At 40.9% G+C, this 25,255-nt stretch overlaps 1 protein-coding gene across 2 annotated transcripts in view; it reads left to right on the top strand.

The window, feature by feature from the left end:
* The window catches only part of TP53I11 (tumor protein p53 inducible protein 11), a 50,592-nt gene that overhangs the window by 10,865 nt on the left and 14,472 nt on the right, over positions 1-25,255 (top strand). The gene's annotated exons all lie outside the window — the stretch shown is intronic.

Genomic DNA, 25,255 nt, shown 5'->3' with positions numbered 1-25,255 from the left:
AATTATGTCCAATATAGTTTCTTCCTGTTATTATTGTATTAAAACAGCAGTTGGATTTGTGCATTTGCACACATATACTTTCTCATGGTTTTTGTAGCATGATGGCAAAAATGTTTGCAAACTAGCAGATTTCTGGAACACTTAAAGTAATACAGCAGACAACTGTTCAGCCTCTAAAATGTGACACAGTTTAATCAAAATGGAAGAAAATTTTGCTCCTTCCAGGTAATGATGTCACAGGTACTAACCAATAGTGGCCTTCTCTTGTATTCTGTCAGTTAATCAGCTATAGAACTTCTTTAGAAGTTTGTCCTGAAGAGGGACCAGTAGAAAATCGGAGGAATTAATGTCGACTAGGAAGAAGGGCAGAAGAAAAGAAAGGAGTGAATGGAATCGTTTATTAAGTTTCCAGTTAAAAGCTGCATTTGATATATTGTGGATAACAAACCATCCCTTTCCTCTGCTATGTTAAAACAAGCAAATATAAACGCATGTTGATTAAGAATATAAGCAATGCAGTTATGGGCACTACACACTTCTGTGACTAATTGCAATAATATAGTGTTGGACCTTCATCACATTTTGGAAGTAACTATGGCTTTGTTCTTTGGGTTTATACTCTTTGGAAAGAAGGACCATGTGTCAAGATTCAGGGTTGTATCCTGTGTCAATCCTACACAGAGTAGACTCATTGAAATTGAAGACAACGACTAACTTAAAGTCCATTACCTTAAATGAACTTACTATAGGATTTGGCAACCCTACTCCAAATAAATCATTCTAGAACTAGTGCTGATGACAGCTCAAGCAGTTTAGTTAGTGATAGCCAGAAGTTTGCAGCTTCCGTTTCCCAAGAAGTCTGTATATATATATTTGCAACATAAGTTGCTATGGGAGATACTTAACAACTGAAGGGCACCCAGACTTTGTCCTTGAGGTCTGATTTAGATCTTTGCCCAGTTTCTCAAGAGCTACACTATATACGGAATAAGAATTTGATGAAAATCCAAGTATCTGCCCATAGTCTGCCAAAAAGTAATTTTATCTGATTTTTTTAAAAAAAAATTATGTGTGTGGCAGAGATGGGAAACCCTTTTCAGCTCAAGTGCTACATTTACTTGCAGACAACCTTCTCAGGACCACATGCCAATAGTGTCAGAGGTAAAAGCGAGTGGAGCAACAGGTGTGACTCTTACCTTTTGTGCAGTAAGTTGTATTCTAGCTACACAAAAGTCGTAATAGTTCCTACATGCACATCCCTATACAGGAAATCAACATGTATTGGCATAGTTTAGAGACACATTCCAGCCAGGCAAAAGCATCTGAAGAGGCTGTCAGACAGCCTGGGAAGAGTCTCAAGGGCCAGTTTCACTTGGAGAGCCCCATTTGGTCCCTGAGCCTAAGTCCTTGCTCCTAATGTATAGACTGGGGTGCAGACAAAGGCAGATGGTAGTAATGGAATTTGGGGCTTACAATTTCAAAAGACCTTCTGGGTGTATAGGCAGCAGAAGACATAAGCCATACATTGGGTCAAAAGTATAGTTTTCTGTGGGACCTGCATATCTGCCCCTGGAGTTAAGTGAATAAATATTGCTGGTGGAAATTTCCAACTTCATCAAGATGAATAAATGAAAGGTTTAAAGTTGGCAGGATTTTAAATATAAAAAAGAACTGTCAGAGCAGTAGTCAGCCAGCATGGCCAGTGGTCAAGGATGATTGCTTCAGTGCAGCAACAGGGGAGGCGGGGGACATTATGTTCGCTATCCCAGGGCTAGAGCACTTCAAAATACTTTTAAAGCTGTTTTAAAATTTTCTGGCTTCCTTCAAACTGCACTGTGTCAAATTCTTGATGCTAGCATAATTGGCATTTCCCCCTTTAGGGGAAGGAATTATGGTGTTTGTAGTCCAGCAACATCTGGAGGGACTATGTTAGCTACCCTAGGGTTAGAATGTTGGACAGAGACTAAGAAGACTCTGGTCCAAATCTCTGTCAAGCCATGAATCACTATGGGTCCATCACAATCTCTCAAACTAACCTACTAACTCACAGGGTTGTCAAGTTAAAATGGGTGGTGGAAGAACTCTTTACACCTCTGTGAGTTGCTCGGAAGAAAGGAGGCTTGTAAAGAGGGGGGGGGAGGGGAAAAGTTTTCTAAGCTTCTCTGAAACTATATTTTTATTAAAGGGTCCAAGGTACTACTTAAAATAGTCATTTCTAGCTCCTTTTTTAAGTTGTCATCTCCAGTTGAGTGATTATTCCCCTATCATGCTCAACTTCCAAGTCTTCCTTTTCCTAGTATTCTTTAAATTGACTTAAGACATGGAGATGCCCTTTGTATATAAAAAGCATGCGTACATGTCTTCCTGTTTACTTTCTTTGACTGACAAAAATTGCCTGATGATGCAGCAACTAGGAAACTCTCTCTTTGTGAGAATGAAATCCTAAAGTGATCAACTGTGTAAATGGGGTGTGCACAAAATAAAAGCAAATAAAATTAAAGTTCATTTTTTTGAAAGGGATGCTGGATGGGTGGCATTGTGGACTCTTTGGGATCTTTCAAATTGAATAGCAGGGTGGAGGGAGAACATTTCACCTGTAAATTAAGAGTGAACATGTTCCTGCTAGTACAATGCTGACTATATTCTAGGTGTTCCTGCTCACTGTTTTACCTGTGGGGAGGCTTATTCTTTTTGTAGCACATAAATGGCATGCTGTCAAGAAGAGGTTCTCTCTGTCACATCACCTTCTAGGCATTTAGAGAGTTGATGTTATGGCTTTCTCTAATTGGTTCAATGCCTGTTAAACCTGCTCATCTCTACGTGGGGCACAAAGGTTATCTCCCACAAGGAACAATTCATTTACAGTGGTACCTCGGGTTACATATGCTTCAGGTTACATACGCTTCAGGTTACAGCCTCTGCTAACCCAGAAATAGTGCTTCAGGTTAAGAACTTTGCTTCAGGATGAGAACAGAAATCGTGCTCTGGCGGCACGGCAGCAGCAGGAGGCCCCATTAGCTAAAGTGGTGCTTCAGGTTAAGAACAGTTTCAGGTTAAGTACGGACCTCCGGAACGAATTAAGTACTTAACCCGAGGTACCACTGTACTTGCTTTGTATAATACAATAAATATTTTAAACATTGTTCTCCTACTACATTGTATTGTATGCAACTACAGTCTTTTGCTGATATTCTAAAACTAAAAATCTCCGTGTGGTTGATGGGGAACTGGAAATATGCCCATTGGCCTTTCAAACCATGTGTTCATGAATGGATAGGAAACATGACTGTGCAAAGGGGTGATCTCTCTCTGGGATGGGTATCTGTGGTCTTTGAAAAAAGTAGTGTGGGGGCGAAATGAGTTGTTCTCAGCATGGCAAAAAGCAAGAGACTTCAGCCTCAATGTTTTGAATGTTTTGAAGTCCTTCCAAGTGATGCTTTCGTCAAATCAAAAGAGCATTGTTGCATTCCGTTTCTTCCTCATCTTTTGAATACTGGTCTAATTTTTCTGTTTTGCGTAGAAATGTTCACCTGCAACATATGACCCCATTATACACGTGCCTAGTAGTTCCTCTGAAGCAATTCCATTTCTTTTCCGCTCCTTCCTAATCACCGTGAATTATGAAACACTACTTCATCTGCCTCCATGTCCTCCTCCTTTCCTCTGACTTTTGTCATATTTTATCTTTCACATAAATCTGTATATTCTTGCTCTTCTGAAAATCTTCATTACTTCTAATTGTATTCTTTTTCTTTCTTATGCAAGCAGGGGAATTCTACACCTAAAACTAATAATAATCTGTCTGGAATGAGCTTGTTGCCATAGAAACCAACATGATGTCATAGCTTTTAGGGACAAGGTTCTCATCAGCTGGGAAGGCTCAATAGCATCTCTAGTTCCATATTTCAAGATGATCTGTGTGTGTCAGATGGGTGGGGTACAAGTAATAAACTGTTATTCTATTATGAGAGTGAGAGAGACTTTTTCATCATTCTTGGCCAGTACAGAAAGTGTAACACTTTTTTGAGAATCTTCAGAACATGCCAGGATTTTGCAGCCTGCCATCAGGAACACTATAAGGTTGTAAACTAGAGTAAAGGATCATGTTTGACACCACTGATTGCTCTGTCAATTACAGGGTTTGCACCTGGTAGACTCCTTTTCTCCCCATCCAAGTAACTTTGTTTTTTGCTCAGCAGCTGACAGGCATACACACACACACATACACCCACCCACCCAAATCTTATATTTTTTCTTTTTCTTCTGCATGCACAAACAGATCAAGTACAAGTGAATTATGCTTGAGAGTGAAAGATCAGTCTTGTTAAAAACAAAGTTCTGCAGCATAAGTTCATTATGTTTGTTTGCTTGCTTTAGACACAGAGTCATAGCCGTAGACTGCCTGACTCTCAGTATAGGGTTGGCTCATCACAAACTGCGGATGCACAGACAAGACTTGGTCGGTATCAGTCTGGCAGATGCAGACATGACTTTTCTCATATTTCTCTATTTTATATATTTGTTTGGATTATATAATTTGGCTCTTAAAAGTGATATATGTGACTTTGGGGAAATGCACAAACTCGGAGTATAAGGTGCAAAGGTCATTTTTCTTTGACCCGTCAGAGTCCAGGTCCCTTAGCTATGTCCTGACCCTCTTCATTACTTGTGACCCCCCCCCACATCATTTTCCCTGGCTTCAGAAATCTCTTTTGTGTCCAGAAGACTACTGGTACACATGCATCATCTCTTCCTTCCCCCCAAAGAAACCTTGGATTGTATTCAGCACTACTTGGAGTAGACCTATCGAAGTTACTGTACATGGTTAATTTAGGTTCATTAATTTCAGTGGGTCTACTGTGAGTAGGACATAGGTGAATATTGCCTCTTTGGAGGCAGCAAAGTCTGCCAAATGTCAGAATAATACCTTCATTGATTCTCCTGCAAGGATAGATTTTACTGTTTTAGGGTGGATTGGCTAATATAAACATGTTTGCAAGGAATTTTTCCTAATATAATTCACTTTTGTATGTTATTCTCATAGATGGTTGGAAAACAGATTAGTATCACTATGTTTCAGTTCTTACATATTTTCAGAAAGTGACAATTTGATAAATTCAGCTTTAAATGAGAACTGAATCCAATTTCTCCTGCATCCCTAGTGGCCACTTTTAAAATGCAGTGCTTTGGAGGCACCCGAGCCCACAGTATTACTCAGGGAGGGGATTTTGGGAGACCCCAATTTGACTCAAAACACCTTGTTAACTGCTCCATCCAACATGGGCATGTGAAAACCTTGACTGAAATGCCCTTATCTGAATTGTACTTTTGGAAGTACACAGTCAGTGCACAGCCTAATAATGAAGATAATGTAACACTTAACAGTTTCCATCTGATTTACTTTATGGGTCAATTCACCTTGTGAGTCTAAAGATGATGCCGCACTCTTTATACTGTTGAAGGTAATGTCTTGATGTATGCTGTACAGTAGTTTCATTTGTTATCCACATATAGTGGCTCTATTTACGAGCAGGCTATTTTAATTTGATAGAATTCCAGATAAGGAGAATTCTGCTTTAGGGCAGAGGGTCAAATTAGATGACCTTTGGATCTTCACAGTTCTGTGATACTGAAACAGAGTTCACACCCCTTTTTTAAACTCAAGAAGGTAGCATGAGAATTCTAAACATGCACCCATCTCATCTAAAGCACATCTTGTCTATAAAGCACTTTTACTAGTCCGGATATAATGTGTTGCTGATAGGCAGAAAAAATGCAGGTGAATTTCTGAACCATGGGAGGAGCAGCCTTGGAGAGAAACAGGATAGGTAAATTAAGAAACATGTACCAGTTCATCTGTTGGGTAAAGCACGTACAAAATACACACATGTCTGAATGTGATGTCAAAGCTGCATTTTTTATTTTTTGCTTTTGCTTTTTAAGTGTTCAGCTGCCACCAACAATGCTTAGTTTGAGCAGCCTTTTAATAACAAAAAGCACTGCTGTTGTATGAGGCTATCCCCATGTGCTGTGCTTTTGTGGATCATAGTGCTTCATCATGCCGTGTGTGCGTGTGTGCGTAGTTTCTACAGATGGGAGATGGAGAGAGTGATGGTATTGCATTAGTGGAGGAGGCACAGAATTTAAATCACCCAGGCTCTTGCAGTTCAATCTTATGATGAGATCAGAGAGCGAGAAAGAGAGACTCAGAGAGCGAAATCTAAATGTAGTTTGGTATTTATATAGCAAGCATGTCTTGCTGTGACTGTAGTTTTGTTTGCTGCCAAACTCTTCTACTTTGAAACAATATGGGTGCAATTTGAGCCAAGTTCTGAAAGTTCAAATACAGCCCTAATCTGAAATGTCTCCAATACAAAATCAAAATGGCACAATAGGGTCTAATAGGTGAAAACCAAGACAATTTTCCCTTCCACCTATGTCACTGCCCACCTGGAACTCCCTCTCCCAGTTTACATAATCAAACAATGAAATCCTAAACCTTGACCTTTGTCTCTGCTCACCAGCCACTCATGAAAGGAGGGGCTCACACTCCTCTGTTGCCCAGCACAAGAGAACTGTTTTTGTCAGTCACCCATTACCTTCCTTTGTACTACATGATGGTTCTTCTCCCCAGGCTATTCCTGGCAAGGAAACAGATTCAGCCTGCATTTTTACACTGCTAAGCTGTCTTGCACCTGGGTGAAAACTTCATGCATTTAGTAATCGCCTACATCTACTAACTCTACTACTAGAAATTACATTGTTTGCGTGAATATGGTACCCAGGACTTTCAGTTAGGGGAATCTGTCCCCACATAACACTATATAATAAACAAGCCCATTTAAACAGTGTGATGGTTAAAACAGTTGAAAACAACAATCAAAGCAGGGGACTCAAGTCAAGAAATCTGGGAAACGTCTGTTGAAATGGGAGTGTCTTCAAGAATGCCAGTACCAATGTAAGGTAAAGGGACCCCGACCATTAAGTCCAGTTGCGGACGACTCTGGGGTTGCAGCTCTCATCTCGCTTTACTGGCCGAGGGAGCCAGCGTTTGTCCACAGCCAGCTTCCGGGTCATGTGGCCAGCATGACTAACTGCTTCTGGTGAACCAGAGCAGTGCACGGAAATGCTGTTTACCTTCCCGCCAGAGCGGAACCTATTCATCTACTTGCACTTTGATGTGCATTCGAACTGCTAGGTTGGCAGGAGCAGGGACTGAGCAAAGGGAGCTCACTCCGTCACAGGGATTCGAACTGCCGACTTTCTGATTGGCAGGCCCTAGGTTCTGTGGTTTAGACCACAGCACCACCCGTGTCCAGTGTAGCCTCCCATATTTCAGCAGGAAAAACATTCCGCAACACTCATGCTATTTTTTGTTCTCCTCTAATTCTCCTTTGAGCTGAAATGTTAATTTATACAGCCACAGATCTATCAGGGAAATGTATGTATTTGCTGTCACCTCTTAGTGGAATGGAGCTTTTGGAATGTATTTATCAATCCTGCTTTCTTTTGTAACATTTGTCTCTGATGCCTCTGAGCTGTAAGCAAGCCCAAAGTTTTCTCATAAAATTTTTCTTACTCAGTCTACAATTTGTGATTGATCAAAGGAAACCGTGATAGCAGTATTTCTGCAGAGATTTGGATCCATCTCTATGAAGGGAGATGGTCCCGGCTTGGTGGAGACAGGCAAGCAGGTATCCATGAGATGTTCAGCAGCCGGATCAATTATTCACTGGATTGCAGTGGAGCTTTGAGACTGGAAAGTGTCGTTGGCTGAGTCATGGTTGCTGCAATGACAAATTGAGGCAGTCCGCTTGAAGCTAAGAACTGCCACATTATCAGAGAAGAATGGAAGGGAGCATTTTACTTAATAAATAGAACTTTATGACTGAAACTGCCAAACTAGCCAATTGTACCTGGTGCCTCTTGATATGTGTTCTGTAACAGAAAGGTATTGGTGGAACTGTAGGAAAATTCAGAGTGAGGCAAACACAGGTGTATCATTGCAATATCATAAAGTGGATTAGGGCTTGTCCACACTTCCGTTTGTCCCATGCCTAGAAAGCGCAAGTCAGAGTGGTTTCCTGCTTGACCTGTGCTTTCTAGGCACAAGTCCAAGCAGTTTCCCCCTTGCTCCACTCCTTTCCCAGGGGAAACCCGCCCCTTAGCTCTAAATCAAAGCAAACATCAATCTGGAAAAAAAACCAGAAGTGTGGACAAGCCCTTAGCATAGGCACCAGCTCTATGTGGCTGAGGACAGCTCAGCCCCCCCCCCAATGCTAGATGAGTTGAGCCCACCCCCAATGTGTCGCACATGTGATGTCATGCCATGTGACAAGCCGCTGAAATGTCATGCGGAACTCGGCACCTCTAGCCCTTAGTCTGAGTCATTTAGCCACAGGTATCTTGATGACTGAGGAGGACCTGGTCCCCTCGGGAGTGGAGGGCCCTCTCCAAGTTATTGCCTGACCTACTTTTCTTTTCAAGACATCTATCCGTTGACATGTACACTTTGTAAAAAGTGCCTCGTATATTCTGTTTTCTGTATATACGTATATTAAATGTAGGCTGGTCATTGCTTGTAATTTTTTATCTTGTGAACTGCCCTGAGATCTTCAAATGAAGGGCAGTATATATATTTTAATAATGATAACTGTTAAATTATTTCTGTAACTTTTAGCCATTTCAAGTGGGCCTCAGGTATCTGAACAGGCTCAATGAGGGGAAACTGCAGTATTGTGATGGCAGGCTCCTTCTCACTTTCCACATCTATTATTTTGCAAGTAGGAAACTCCTGTGACATTGTAATGCCAAACGTGAAGTGATGCCATCCACACAGTAACTGAATGGTGCATGAGAATAAGCAGCAGATATGGGATGCAGATTGGGATTGTAGTAGGAGAACAAGCATTTAAACACTCCCTGCCAGATTTCAATGGTATCAGGTTCTAATTGTTGCGAATGGTGTTGTATCTACTTTTGCCCTCTTGCATTGGGGAGGAGAAGCAGCAGACTCTCCACCCCCCATTGGATTCATTAAGCCCTGTTCAGGTGCCTAAAATGGATTTACTGTCATAGAAAGCAGAGCCTCAAAGGTATGGAGGGACACATGGATCGGCAGCTTTGCATGTGAAGTGTCTTCACTGATAAACTCATAAACTGAACACAGGGCAGCAATGCAATGTGGCCACTTTAAACAGCTAATGCAGCCTTAATGCATAAACTGAAGTACAGTGTCCAGATCACAGGGAGTAATAATAGGTCCATTCAATTCTGTGTTTATCAGGCTGCACCTGGAGTGCTGTGTCCTTTTTTTAGGATGCCACATTTTTAGGAGGACGCTGATTGGTTAAACTGGCACGTGTCCAGAGGAGAGTACCCAGGATGTTGAGGTGTCTGGGAGCTGAGTTGTATGGGGAATGGAAAAGCTGGGTATGTTTAGCCAACAGAAAAGAAGACGAAGGTGGTGGGGATATGACAGCGGTTTTTGAAATATCTCTAGAGAATATGTAGCAGGCTTGTTTTCTGTTGATCCAGAGGGCAGCTGGACTAGAACCAATGGGTAAAAATGTCAGGAAAACAGATTTCAGCTATACACCCATTTGTTAAGGGTTGTTCAACAGTGGAATGGGCTGCTTTCATGCGCTGTCCTTCACTGGAGGTAATGAAGCAGAAGCTGTGATAGCATATACATTCCCCCGTAGTTGGGATAGTTGGCTCCCTCCCTCCTTCCCCCATTTTTCCTGCTATTCTCTGGTGCTTGAAACACTGTCAACAGGAACATGCCAGCCAACATGAGATACAAAACTTTCCCATGGTGCCTTATGCTGGGTGGATAAAATTCCTTGTTCCAAGGCTACTGGGGCCTGGAATGATGATGTGACAATGTTCTGGGTACTGGGGAGAAGGGGGAGATAAGCCTCCTTCCCTTCTCTACTGACCACAGCTGTATATGTACAGTGTGGGGACTCTCAAATTATGACTGGGAACTCTAAATTCATTTATAACTCTTTGGCATGGGAGGGGGGAAATCCCCCCCCCCAAGTGATGTCCATTTTATTTCCTGCAGAAGGTCTTCTGTGACTAAAGCAGATGTCACAAAATGCATGGAAGCTATATGCACCCTGGTAAGCCTGTGCATGCCTTTTACATCCTTCGAAAGGTGAGTGGTACCTTGGGTTACATACACTTCAGGTTACATATGCTTCAGGTTACAGACTCTGCTAATCCAGAAATAGTACCTCAGGTTAAGAACTTTGCTTCAGGATAAGAACAGAAATTGTGCTCCGGTGGCACGGCAGCAGCAGGAAGCCCCATTAACTAAAGTGGTGCTTCAGGTTAAGAACAGCTTCACGTTAAGAACGGACCTCCGGAACGAATTAAGTACTTAAACCGAGGTACCACTGTATAGTGGAGACTGAGCCCCGTGGCAGACCACAGGGAATGTGTGGCAGGGCATGGCATGCTTAGCATGAAGCAGAAAACATAACCCATCAGATAAGTACAACAGAAATGTTTGCTCTCCCCCATGCCCTTATTTTCAAGACAGAATGCCGACGCCTTCTGTACATTTGGAAGGCTTGTCGCTTCCTTGCAGGGTGCAATTACCAGCCATGTAACAGCGTGGGTGTTGTGTTTAATTATAGCAGACACCTAGGGAGCCTAATAAAATAATTGAGATGTTTCATTTTTCCATGAAGAGAGAAACCAATTTTTATTTAAAAGCTGAGGACTCTTAATGCAGTAAGTTTTGAAACAAGTAGACTTTGAGGGATGGATGTCTGCATCCAGTTTCACCATCCCTGCCTGCAGCCATGGACTGTCTGCTAAACTTGTGTCCCTGGGAACCTGTCCAGTCTGGCTGCCGTCTGTGCTACCTAAGATAGTGAACGTAAGCTTGCACCTCAAGGGCACCTCCTGCCCTCATTCAAGCTTGAATAGGCAATAGAATTTCCAGCCTGACATTCTGTCTTGGCTTTGAGGAGGCTAGAAAGTCATTTGGGTTTGTTTGCTTTTTGTCATGAGGTAAACTTCCATGTTCTGAATTATGGTGCTGGAGGAGACTCTTGAGAGTCCCATGGACAGCAAGAAGATCAAACCTATCCATTCTTAAGGAAATCAGCCCTGAGTGCTCACTGGAAGGACAGATCCTGAAGCTGAGGCTCCAATACTTTGGCCACCTCATGAGAAGAGAAGACTCCCTGGAAAAGACCCTGATGGTGGGAAAGATGGAGGGCACAAGGAGAAGGGGACGACAGAGGACGAGATGGTTGGACAGTGTTCTCGAAACTACCAGCATGAGTTTGACCAAACTGTGGGGGGCAGTGGAAGACAGGAGCACCTGGCGTGCTCTGTTCCATGGGGTTACAAAGAGTCGGACACGACTAAACGACTAAACATCATCAACAACAACAAACTTTCATGTCTCACGTGTTGCACATTAGGATCGACTGTCCTAAGACTACTGTCAGTAATATATTTGATTTATTTATTTTTGCATATACACTTAAAATCCTTCCATTTGGGAAAGCTAAACATAGTGTTAAAAATTACAGGTTATACCATTTATTTAAAAAAAGGAAATGGGCCATCTGCCTGAAACATGTGCTTGGTAGGGTAGTAGCCCAGTGTTTGACTTGATGGTCAGACAAAATTGTGAAGAAACTGAGCTTACACCATAGCTTGAGAACCCACATAACTTAAAATGCTTCAGCCCCCTGCCACCCAATGCTAGCCCTTAAATAGTGGAGCTCTCCCCCCCCCCGAGGTGCATTTAGCTTATTCATTGTACAGCTTTTGTTATATACTGAAGATCCACCTCTTTACACTAGCCTTGGACCCACCTTTTTCTCCATTTATGCTGTTTTGTTCCATCTGGAAATGGTTTTTAATTTATTTTATAAGTGTAATGATTTTATCTTTTTTATAACTAAACTGTTTTGTTATAGCCCACCCTGGGACAAAGGCCAGGTAAAAAATCATATAAATAAATACTCAAAAAAACCTAGAATGAGAGAACTGTTTTGCATATTAGAAGAGCAGGCCTATAATGCTGGCAGGTAAGACTGAGCTTGAATGGAAGAGCAGGGAGGGAAATAAAAGAAACTCATTCTCCCCCACTTCCTGCACTTGAAATGCTTCAATGTTTCAGTAATTGTTTTGAGTGGACTGTGAAATGGACAGAAGCCTTTGACCCATTACATTAGGGCAGGAAATGTACTAACTTAGCTTTTCGGAAACACATGTAACCAGATCAGGTTGCCTGATAACATCTTCATCACTGCTTGCATGGTCCCTGGGATCAGGAAGAAGTATTGTTTTTTTTTAAAAAAAGATAAAAATGGAATAAGAAGCATATATGTATGGGAAGCAAACAGCAACTTGAAGGAGGGATTTCATTAAATTTCTTTTACACACACACCTTCCCCTGCTCCAAGAGTTTGGGGGGGTGAATGTTTCATTCATCCCCACTGTCAATCTCTGCTGGGGTACTTTTTTTGGGGGGGGGATGAGTTGCTCCTGTCAGCTTTCTGTGGGATTCTTTTCATTTCCAGGGATGCCATTATTATGGTTCAGGCTAGATGTGCCAAGTTTGCATTGCAGATCCACACTGGGCATGCGCGAGATTAATCTGCATCAGCAGGGCTCACTGGAGCAGTTGAAATAGTAGGTGCAATTACTTCAAAAGGCTGAATTCTCATTCCATTCTTATTATCTTTCCATCTGGGTTTGGCTCCACTTCCTGTGACCATCAAAACACCAGAAGTCTCAGTGGAAGAGATGAAAACAGAGTAATCTTCAGTTTCCCATAATATGTGGGGGAATGAAACTGCAGGACAAGTAATGTCAACCCCCCACATTATACAACACTCTCTATTCTGTCTTTGCAGTGGACTTAATCTGACGCTAATCTTTTCTGAATAACTTGTCCCTGGCTGAATTTCTGTGAGTTGCATATTTTTTATGGGGGCCCTGTATTGGTGTTGACTTAGAAAATAATAGCTTAAACTAAAATAAAAAAACAATCCCCTTTCATAATACCATGTCATCAAAGAATAAAAGGAAGGTGTGGCAGTTTGCTTCCTTTAACTTGGGGGGGGGGGAGCATGACTGTGTTGTTAATGTCTGATCAAAAATTATTCTCATGGGAGCTCTGAAACTAAAACATTAATTGGAACTCAAAGTATCTCCCATCCTGAGGCCAGGCTGTGGGTCTGAAGGGAAGCCAACTGTCAAGTATGCCTCTCTCTCTTCCATGGTGGCAATGAATCATAAGTAGAATTTAAGGGGTGCATAACGTATCAGACATAAAAATAAAAAATAAAAAGTGTATATCAATGTTGTGTATAAAGTATGAATTTAATAAATATAAATTTTATTAGATGTTAACTAGATAGGAAACCAGCAGCTGGCAAATATATGGCCGCTGACGCAGATTTTGCTTCTGGTAACAGTTGTCATAACTGTTTAGAAGTTGTAGGGCTTGCAGTTTGTCTCTGCTGAAGAGAATCTGAAAAGAAGAAACTAGAAACAATGGATTAGCAGCAGCTGAAAATGAAGTATAGCAGCGGTGCCAGTGCCACACACACCCCTTGACGTAGTGTGCCATTAAGTGTTCGTCATCTCTGCAGTAAAGCTCCCTCCAGAGCAGGGTTCCCCAAACTTGAGTCTCTATGTGTTCTTGCACTACAAGTTCCATCACCCCTGACCACTGGTCCTGCTAGCTTAGGGATGATGGGAGTTGTAGTCTAAAAAAACCCAGATGTAAGACCCAAGTTTGGGAAACCCTGCTCTAGACTTTCAGCACAAAACAGAAGTGTAGGTTAGTTTCATCAACTTCGCAATCTTCATGTAAACCACATGTAATCAATTTGTGGCTCAGAGGCCCCATACAGCCCCCAGAGGCTTTTAGTGTACAGTGGTACCTCGGGTTACAGACGCTTCAGTGTACAGACTCCGTTAACCCAGAATTAGTACCTCAGGTTAAGAACTTTGCTTCAGGATGAGAATAGAAATCGCGCGCTGGGGGCGCGGCGGCAGCGGTAGGCCCCATTAGCTAAAGTGGTACCTCAGGTTAAGAACAGTTTCAAGTTAAGAACAGACCTCCAGAACGAATTAAGTTCTTAACCCGAGGTACCACTGTATCTGAGCTGCCCCATATCTCCAGTTGAGGTTTTTTATGCTTCCAAGACACTTTGAAAGTACAAGGTGCCCTTCCCTGCTCCAACACAAACATTCCATATCTACAGACCCATAGGATAGGTCAAAGCATTTACCATTATATCAAGCCATCAAAAACATAATAAAATTTACAATTCAATCCCATCAGCCGTCATATTACTGTACAGCTGAAATATTCAAATGGGCTGGAGGAAAAGAAAGATTCTCTGTCTTCTGGCACCAACTGAGAATGCTGTCATCGGGTGAAGTTCAATGGGAAGGGTGTTCTATATACTCAGCTATTGATGAATATATTTAGGTTTTATATAAACACAGACTGACTGACCTACACACAGGTTGTTTTTCTTGGTGGACGAACCAGGGGTGGGGCAGGAAATCTTATAGGGAATATAGGAAGCTGCCTATACTTGATCAGACCATTATTTTCTGTATTGACTGGGTGCAGTTCTCCAGCAGAAATCTACCACTCGCTAACTTACTCTTTTTAAAAAACAACTAAAGCAGCAGCTGAACAAAACTGGAAGTAACAGGCATCTTACCTGGAACCTTCATGTTTGCAAAGCACGAAGGGTCCAGATAAGAAGCCAATCTATGATTTGGAACATTTTAAGTAGATGTTCTGGTATAACCACTGCATAGTTTGGAATGCACAAACCTTTTTTTACCCTGTGCTTGTGTGACTGTAAAGCTGCTGAATTCACAGTACCTTGAGAGAATGGCTGTGTCGATGCTGAACTCTGTAGCTTTTTGCAGGTAAATAGTCACTGCAAAATAAAAAGCTTTGCCTTTTAAGTATTTGTATTTTCATGGCTCTTAATTTATTTTTATTTCTCTTATATCCATTGTAGAAGTCTCATGGCAGCATTGTGGCAAATCATTTTTGAATTAGCAATGGTTTTCAGCAGAACAAATGATGAAGGGAAGTGGAGTCATGAGTTCAGAATCCTCTTGTCCCTTCTTCTCTGCCACCCCCACCACAAAAATAAAACCCAAAACTAGAGAAAGATGGAACTAGTAGCTTTTGCCTTGTCTATTTTATTTATCTTTTCTAGTCTAAAGACTCCAAGGCAGATTTCAACAAACAGTAAAAATCACAAAGGTGAAAGCATCCTAAAACTAATAGTACAGTGGTACCTCGGGTTACATACGCTTCAGGTTACAGACTCTGCTAACCCAGAAATAGTATCTCGGGTTAAGAACTTTGCTTCAGGATGAGAACAGAAATTGTGCTTTGGCAGCAGCAGGAGGCCACATTAGCTAAAGTGGTGCTTCAGGTTAAGAACAGTTTCAGGTTAAGAACGGACCTCTGGAACAAATTAAGTACTTAACCTGAGGTACCACTGTACTAACATAAAACACCAGTGCATAATGAAAATGAACACTGATCAATAGAAGCTTTGGTAAATAGAATAGCCTTGGAAACTCTTTGTATTTGAAATAGCAGAATCGAAGGACTGCAGTACAGATTTGTTTTCTGAAACAAAAATGGAAATACATTTCAAAATTGGCGTCTTAGTTAATAGTTTTGCCAAAACATTTGAACAGTTTAATTGGGGTATATGAAATATTGAAACTGTGTTTTAATGTGCCTTTTGAAGAAATTAAATAATAATGTTGCATTCAGACTGAAAGCAAAATGTGAATCCTAAAGCTTAACATTGCCCTAAAGGGCCTAGGCAGGCAGTTTATGGTTTGTTTGCTTAACTTGAAAAATTCATAGCAAGCGGCTGCATCTCTCAGGCCAGAAATAAAAGCACCCCACCCCATCCCTGCTTTGCAGGAGAGGCCGGGTGGAATTCAGTAAGCAGAAACCGTCTCTTTTGATAGCTGCAGGCTGAAGATTTCAAGCTGTGGACACTGGACCTCTTCCTGACAACAGCCTTTGAGGAGCAGCAAAAGAAAACTCCTCCCCTGCATTTCTCATAGTCCATGGAGAACTTTCACTGGGCGGGAGAGCTTAGGAGCGGGAGGGGGAAGGGGCTGTCTCACCAAATGCCCTGCTTGGACTCACTCGGAAGTGGGGAAGATATAGTTTTGGAGTCTCCAGAGTTTGGCCCAAAGTAAAGGAATACAGTGGTACCTCGGGTTAAGTACTTAATTCGTTCCGAAGGTCTGTTCTTAACCTGAAACTGTTCTTAGCCTGAAGCACCACTTTAGCTAATGGGGCCTCCTGCTGCTGCCGCTGCGCCACCGCTGCACAATTTCTGTTCTCATCCTGAAGCAAAGTTCTTAACCCGAGGTAATATTTCTGGGTTAGCGGAGTCTGTAACCTGAAGCGTATGTAACCTGAAGCGTATGTAACCCAAGGTACCACTGTAGCTGGGTTCTTGTCTGAGTTTGTCAGTCTTTTATTTTATGCGATAGATTCTTGCAATATTTGAATGTCTTTCAGCCAAGGGTGAAACCAATCCCTACATTCACACGTGATCTCTGTGTGCCAGAGGATTTAAATGAGAGTCAAAATCCCACAACAAGTGGAGGGGTGCTCAGGCCAGCCAAGATTTGTGGACTCCCAATTGGCTGTATTTCTGTTTGGAAGCTAATCTTGGGGGCTCCAAAGTGATTAGTTTTTTAAGCTGGAAGGGTAGACTGAGGGGCTGAGGTGTCTCTCTCTCTGTATTTTTTCTTTTTACTGTATTTTATAAAATGTATACACTGCTTGATTGTTCAAAAAAACAACCACCACACAACCCTCAAAACGGGTTACAAAGAGAATAAAATAAGCAGCAAAAACAGTTGAAAACAATGATATAAAACATTTTTTAAAAATCAGCAATAAACCAAAACATGCATCAACATTTTACATGCCTGGGTCGGCTTGTCTCAAAACCTTGTTTTAACAAGGTCTGGCAAGGTCTTGACTGCAGGGCTAGGCTTGGTCAGACCTGCTGTAATGGGGATTGAAGAGGAACATTCGTGATGATTTCCCAGGGTCCTGGATTGTCAGAAATACAACTCGGGAACAGGTAGTGGCTATGGGTCTCCTGGCCACCGATGATGATGATGGTGATGATATTATTTATATCCTGCCATTTCGCCAGACCAAGGCAGCTTTACACAAGTACGATTCTAAGAGGGTTGCTTTTAATTCTGTGGCAACTTAATACAGCCTGTTCCTAACGCTTCTGTAACAAGAAGATGACACCACGTTAAATTTCTCTATATTTGGCTAAGCGAATTATCCAGCTATTCTCTGCAGCTGTTATTGACGTTTTCCTGTTGGGACTCTCAAGAAATCTGTTTTATGTATCTCATGGTTCAATCATGAGTCAGAATCTTTGGTGTATACGGAGCTAATATTGAGATTTGGGTCTCATAGGGCAGTTGGCATGATATTTCATCCTAGGATGATTGCAAATGTCCCATGAAAGTGTTGGGGGGTGGGGGGGGTGGGAAGACAAAAAAACGCTTTGCTCCACCTAAATACATTAGTAGGCTTCTTCTTTCCGTGTCGAGTAGAGATGTGTGAGACTTCGTGAATGTCACGGGTTTCTTCAGACTTGCTCAGAGGGCATATGATTTTGCTAGATGGTTCAAAGTTTGCCTGAAGGGCATGTTTGTGGAAATAACATGTTTATCCAGAGCAGCCACCACATGGTACTTTATTCCTCCAACCTTTAATTTCCATGGAGTCTGGATCTTCCACAAGATTGTGGGGGGCTGCATATCTTTGTTTTGACCCCGTGCTTGCCTTTGCATAAAACAAAGAGAAGGAATTGAAACTCTGTGAATGGCTGGTAACGATTAATATGGGGGGGGGGACCCGCTATCTAAATAAAATGAAATATTAACAGAGTAAATTGTCCGGGGGGGGGGCGGGGATTATCCGGGAGAGAGTTAGATTACAAATGAAGAAGCCTGTGATTCCCAATCAGAGTTTGCTGACCACACAACTAAAGCTGGATTCTTAACAATGGCAAGGAAGCCACAGCCATGCCTTGCCTTCTCATGTCTCTGTGCAGTTGGGCTATACAGTACAATGCACTCTGTCTCCTCCCCATTCCTGCTTAGCCCAGCTTCCCAAGGTTTGGTGAAGGGTCAGTGTCTCTGTGAGTTTCACTGACATGGTCAGCATGGGAAACAGCAGTGCCTAAGCAATGTGCTATTTGACTATTTTGGGGCATTTGCTGTTTTGGCCACTTCTCATAAGTTCCCTTTACAGTGGTACCTCGGGTTACATATGCTTCAGGTTACATACGCTTCAGGTTACAGACTCCGCTAACCCAGAAATATTACCTCGGGTTAAAAACTTTGCTTCAGGATGAGAACAGAAATCGTGCTCCGGCGGCTCGGCAGCAGCGGGAGGCCCCATTAGCTAAAGTGGTGCTTCAGGTTAAGAACAGTTTCAGGTTAAGAACAGACCTCCGGAATGAATTAAGTACTTAACCCAAGGTACCACTGTATTTAAAATAGATTTTTTGGGCCACCTCTGAAGGGCAAGAAATCCTCTTAAAGGTAAGAAATCCTCCCAAGGTGGCTCACATTGTGTAACACAATGCAATTACTGTTACAATCTCCAATGAAATTAATAAAAAACCAGAAGTACACACCACCCAGGTACAAAAATTATCCAAGTAAGAGCAGCTTCAGGCAAAATCATTCTAACAGCAAGCCATGAAAACAAATGAGGCTTCACGGCTTTACCGAATGCCTGCGTTGATGGGGCCTGACGGCTCTCAGCTGTTCTGCTCCAGCGACTTTAGAAAAATTCCCTACAATATAAGATCTTTGCAGACGTAATGGCGAGTCGACTTAAAAAGTGCTTAGTCAATCTTATCCATAATGATCAGGCTGGTTTTTTACCTAATAGGCAAATAAAAGACAACATAAGACATATAATAAACATTATTGAATACCTAGAATGCAAAAATGAAATTCCCGCGGTATTAATGTTCATTGACGCCGAAAAGGCTTTTGACAATGTATCCTGGCGTTTTCTAATAAAATGTTTGGAAATGACAGGGTTAGAGGGCACATTCCTGGAAGGAATAAAAGCAATTTACTCACAACAAAGTGCTAAATTAATTATCAATAATAACTTAACAGAATCCTTTGAAATTTCGAAGGGTACAAGACAGGGGTGCCCTCTGTCACCTCTTTTGTTTATTATGATGTTAGAAATAATTACAAATAAGATAAGGAAAACTTCAGAAATACGCGGAATAAGAATTGGAGAGAAAGAATATAAACTGAAAGCATATGCCGATGACCTTATGTTGTCGTTGGAGGACTCAAAAGAAAGTGTCAGTAAAGTGTTAGGTTTGCTAGAAGAATTCGGAAAGCTATCCGGCATTAAATAGAACAAAAACTAAAATGATTAAAAATATGAAAGAAGAGGTTAAAAACCATCTCGAATTACAGACTGGAATTAAAGTAACTAAAAAAGTAAAATACCTTGGAATTTGGCTAACGATGAAGAATATAAATTTAATGGAAGATAACTACACAACCACATGGAAAGAAATAAGGAAGGACTTGGATACTTGGAACAGAATAAAACTCTCTTGGTTGGGAAGAATGGCGGCAATTAAGATGAGTTTATTACCAAAATTGCTGTTCTTATTCCAAAATATACCGATAATTAGGGGAACCTCAGTATTTAAAGATTGGCAGAAAGTACTCTCTAAATTTATTTGGCATGGAAAAAGGCCAAGAATTAGATTCAAATTACTCACAGATCAAAGAGATAGGGGAGGATTTGTGGTTCCAAATTTGAAGCTGTATTATGAAGCCTCCTGCCTTTTTTGGGTTAAGGATTGGATTGTCATCAAAAATACAGATCTGTTAGATTTAGAAGGATTCAATATAAGATTTGGTTGGCACACTTTATCTATGGCGTAATAAGGGAAAGGTCCACAAAGGATTTTCTAATCACATTATTAGAGGGCCACTGTTAGAAGTGTGGGAGAGAAACAAAAAATTATTGGAAAAAAATACCCCTTGGTGGTTATCACCAATCGATATTTTAACAATAAAAAAAAACAAACATTGAAGGAGAAAGATGGACCTAGGAAGATTTGCTAGTAAAAACAGAAAATGGATGGAGGATTAGGCCATATGAAGAGATAAAGAACAAATTGACAGGTTGGATCCAATTTCACCAAATTAATGCTATATGGACTGAAGATAAAAAGAATGGGATGAATGAGAAAAAATCTAGATTCCAGATAGAAATATTAGAAAGCAAATCAAAACTCCTATCGAAAATGTACAGCCAGTTGCTTGAATGGGACACCAAAGATGAAGAAATAAAGGAGGTAATGGTGAGATGGGCAATGGACGTTGGATACAACATAGAGTTTGATAAATGGAAGACACTATGGAATAAAGGTATGAGATTCTCGGCATGTACAACACTCAGAGAGAATATGTATAAAATGATGTACAGGTGGTACATCACACCTGTAAAATTGGAAAAAATGTACAAAACCGGAGATAAATCATGCTGGAAATGTAGGATCAAGGAGGGCGATTTTTATCATATGTGGTGGTCGTGTGAGGTAATCAGAAAGTTTTGGGAATCTATTTACAATGAACTAAAAAAAATCTTCAAATATACCTTCACAAAAACCCCCGAGGCCTTCCTTCTGGGGATAATTGGAGAAGAAATCAAAAAGGAAGATCAAACACTTTTCCTATATGCAACGGTGGCTGCTAGAATCCTAATAGCGCAAAATTGGAAGACATAAAAAATCCCAACTATAAACGAGTGGCAATCCAAATTATTTGATTATATAGAATTGGCAAAAATGACACAGAAAATAAGAAACCAAAAAGGTATAAAGTTCAATAATGAATGGAACAAATTTATGGCATACATTGAAACAGAGGTAAAAAATCTAAAAATCACAGTAGGCTCGATATAACGCTTGTGACGTAAAGAGCTTTAAGGAAATGAAACTGCAGATAGAAAAAATCTTTATAACACATTCCGAAGCCGAGCTGAAGGGAAGTCAATTACTGTTGTGTGATTTAGTTATTTAGTTACTGTAAGTTAATTTGTTGGTGTCTCATGTTATGTAATGTTTCTTTTTTCTTTTTTACTATTTTTGTATATATTTTTTATTTTTTTTATTTTGTGTGTGTGTCTTGTATGTCTCTTTTGTTCTTTTAATGTCTGATGTGGTATAAGGAATTGAAACTAATAAAAATTAAAAAAGAAGAAGAAAAATTGCCTACAATCTGGCGTATTCAGGAGGAATGGCAGAATCGGGTCCTGCAGCAAAATGCGTATTTCAGTGGGAGTAAGGTGAAACAAACAAACAAACAAAAAGCACAACCTTTTGGATACACATTCTGGGCACACACTCTGGACAGTCTAACAAAATGCCTTCATCTAGTCTAATCAATGATGCATTCAAATGGAAAAAAAGTATTGGCATGTGAGGAAAATATATCATTCAGCATTCCTTGTTTAGAGATCAAGAGTTGGGCACCTTGAACATAAATTTAATGCTCATTAATCTGTGCTAGTGATTGAGTCAGTAGTCCCATACACAAACGTCTCATGTCGCACTCCAAGCAATTTGAACTTGTTGAATATAAATCTTGAAACTCGAAAGTGTAACGATCCAGGATATGGAATCATCACTCTTCTGGAGCAGCAGTTGACGTTGTGAAGCAGACGTTCCCAGAGTTTTTCTCAGGGTGTGTTTGGTTCATAAATGGATGTTAAAGCAAGACTCAGAATATCTGCTTATGGCCTCCAGAGGCTTTTCTACACTAGAACTCAACAACCAAGGTAGTTGCTAGACTGAGCTTTGTTTAGCATGCCTCTGCAGTGCAAGCAACACCTGGACCTCGTATAAGTATGATGACAATATTTGCTAGTGCTGTTTTGTTGGGTCGCCAACTAGAACTCAATTGTGGTACAGGTTTGTGTGTGTGTGCTAAATCAAGGAGTTTGCTAACTTGGTTGTATTTGGGGGGAATGCTATTGGTCTCTTGTGCTTCATGTGGGCTTCACCTGGATGGCCACTTTGATAACAGGATGTTGAACTAGATAACCTTTGGTCTGATCCTATATGGCTCTTATTATGTGTCTCATGCTTTGATGGGGGAAAGATGGTGAAGTAGTTATGTCTAGTGCTTTTTTCTGGGGGTACGCATACCCCTAAACATTTTGTGAATATTTGTACTTTTGTCCATTTACTGTATTTATTTTTCCCAATTTGAACTATAAAATGGTGATTTTCTTGAGTCAAAATGAGAGTACCCCTAAACATTTTTTTAAAGAAAGAAAGCACTGGTTATAACTCTGCTGCTTGAGACACCTGTGCTTCCTTTAATATTCAACAACTCCTTTAATCAATCCCTCCAAAACTTTCCTTCCTTCCTTCCATCCCACACTTCTTGTTGTCCTTCTACCAACAGGTGGAGAGCTCTTTATTCCACCAGGCCTTTAGGAACTGACTGGAAAGGGCAAATGCTGTGATGTTTGTTGCTGCTGTTGTCTGTATTTTTAATAGATCCTTTAAATATTGTTTTAATTCTGTTAGTGCTAAATTGCTTTTTAATTACTATCTTTTCTATGTTTTAACTTTTTTTCTGTTTGATCTGTGAGCCACCTTGAACCCCAGTTAAGAAAAAAAAGGCAGCATATAAATAAAGACAATAATAATTCTGAGCTGAAAGTTTAAAAATTTAGACTTTCAACTTTGCCTTTTGTATATGTTGGTGTGAAACAAGCCCAACAGCTTTTTGCTCATAGTTTGTATTGTTCTATTTTATAAAAGTTTTTGCTTTTCACAGCAGGAAATGAGTCAATTCTTTGATACTTCTAGGTATGTTAGAGGAAGGTTGTTCTGGAAATGTTGGTATGCATCTCGGCTTGCATTGTAGGCTGACGTGTCTGCATGGGTAAGAGAGCACAGGGAGACGAACATCCAACTTTCTTAGACACTACTTTCTGACTTAATCTGTGCTGACCTTACATCAGGTGCTGGACTGATGCTCTGAGAGTTGCTGATCTCACTTCCTACTTCCTTCCTTCCTCCTGTTCCTCTTCCCTTGGTGGGGGAGACGTATTGGTGTGTCTCTCCTACGGAGATGAAAAAGCAAGCAAGGCCCTTAGGTAGGTATAGGATCAGGGTGGATTTGATTTAAATCAAATCAATTTAAATCACTAGTCAGTAAGGCTTGATTTAAATCTTTTTTTTTACAGGAAGTCTCATTCTTGCTGGTATAATCATAATATTTACAACCAGATGAAGGTTTCATTTTTGGAATAATAAATTTTCAGAGTAGTTTTTACAGTTTTCTGCTGTACTTTATTGGAAGGATAAAAATAATAATTTCCTTAATAACAATTTAAACAACGTATTTAACTAAAACAATGGCTGTGCTGGGTTGGATTGATGGGAATCAATGCCCCAACGTCTGGAGGCCTACCAGTTCTCTATCCCTGCTTTAGAGCATGTTAGCATTTTGGCTTTGCTTTGATACTTGGATCAGGTTCATTATACTTATGCACTTACTTCCGCTCTCTCTTTTCACTTAACAAAAATCGATAAAATAGCTATCTAGAATACAATTTGTCTAGACCAAATACCAGCACTTCTGCTGTTATTTAGTATGTCAAGCGTGTTTTGAGATCGCGTGAGCTATTTTTAGAAAAGGGAACTGTATATGTATTGGGCAGATTGATCTTCTTTCCATCCCATTGGCTAAATCTCTTGTTGCCCTAGTTTACTGCACTACATCAAATTTCAAAATGCCCAAGGGGAGTCAGCCTTGTGTTAAACACTGCAAAAAGAAACCAGCAACACGTATTAAACAACAACAACAACGCTTGACAATACAATTTAAAAGAAAAAACCAGAAGGCAATGAACTCTAGAGCAGGGCTGGGGACTTTGTGGCTCTTGATGTTTTTGGGCTCCCGCTCCCATCAGTCCTGGGCAGCATGGAAAGAGGTAAGGGATGATGGGAGCTATAGTCCTACAACATCTGGAGGGCTTCCCCTTCCCTGCTCTAGAACTATTTTAATAGAAAGTGGATGGGATGTTCTTCTTTTAAGGTGTGCAGGAACTGAACATGTGATTTAACTTAGAACAGCTGGTTTATTTTGCTAGAGAGGCACACATTTGTAGATGTTCCAGAGCAACGAAGTCCACTTCTAACTTGATCCCAGCACTGAAAGCTTCCCTCCCTGCCTGCCCAGGAAGGGTTTCTTAATGTTTGAGACTGTGTGTGAGAACCACGGGAGGAAAACAAAATGTCTGAAATGAGGCTGGCTGGTTTGATGTGGCTTTTTGTGCCTCTTGCCATAGGCGGTAAGAACTCCTGCATGCTCCTGCATCCTCAAGTAGCTGTGCCTGACCACATTGTGTGGACCCCTGGGGTTACAAGGAAGAGAAGCACTTTCAGCATACAGATTATAACTGAATCAAAAATGTGACGTTTCAGAAGAAGCATTGCATGTTGAGCATGTTTACTTGAAGGCCAACTCCATAAAAACCAATAGGACATATTCTGAGAAAATAAGATTTTTGGACGAGAACACTAACATGAAACATATGTTGTTATTTCTCTTCCAGGAATCTAGCATATAGGGCAAAGTTTCCCCTTCCCTAAAGTGTGCTGTGTTCTTCCCTATTTTTCTTCTTGCACCACCACTGTATCTTGTAGGTGCCTTGCAAATGGACTGCTGCTACCACCATCACCGCAACTCCTCCTCCTAACTTGTGCTATCTCTTTCTCTGCCTTGGCCATATGAGCACACACTAGCACAACTAAATTAAATCACATTCTTGCCTTTTTAATAGAACCAGAAATGGCTATCCTAGTATAACCGCCCCCCCCTTGAATTCACAAGCCTCCCCACTTTTCTGCCAGCTGAAGCAAAGGCAGACTCATGGCTGATAACAAAGCTCTCCCACCCGCTATAATTAATGAGATAAAAGCACATAGAGCAGAAGTTTATCTGGGAGATGCTGTGAGAAGAAAGTTTATTCTGCAGCTGCCTTCAGTGAATTTCCATTCCAGCCGTGTTTGGCTTCGGAACTGGAAGAAATTGCAAACTCTCAAAAATATCAACCCACAAGGAGAGGAACTGGGTAGGTTTCAGGGCTGCT

The sequence above is a fragment of the Podarcis filfolensis genome, assembly GCF_964270895.1.
Source record: "Podarcis filfolensis genome assembly, chromosome: 1".
Taxonomy (NCBI): Eukaryota; Metazoa; Chordata; class Lepidosauria; order Squamata; family Lacertidae; genus Podarcis; species Podarcis filfolensis.
This window is presented reverse-complemented; position numbering and strand designations above follow the sequence as displayed.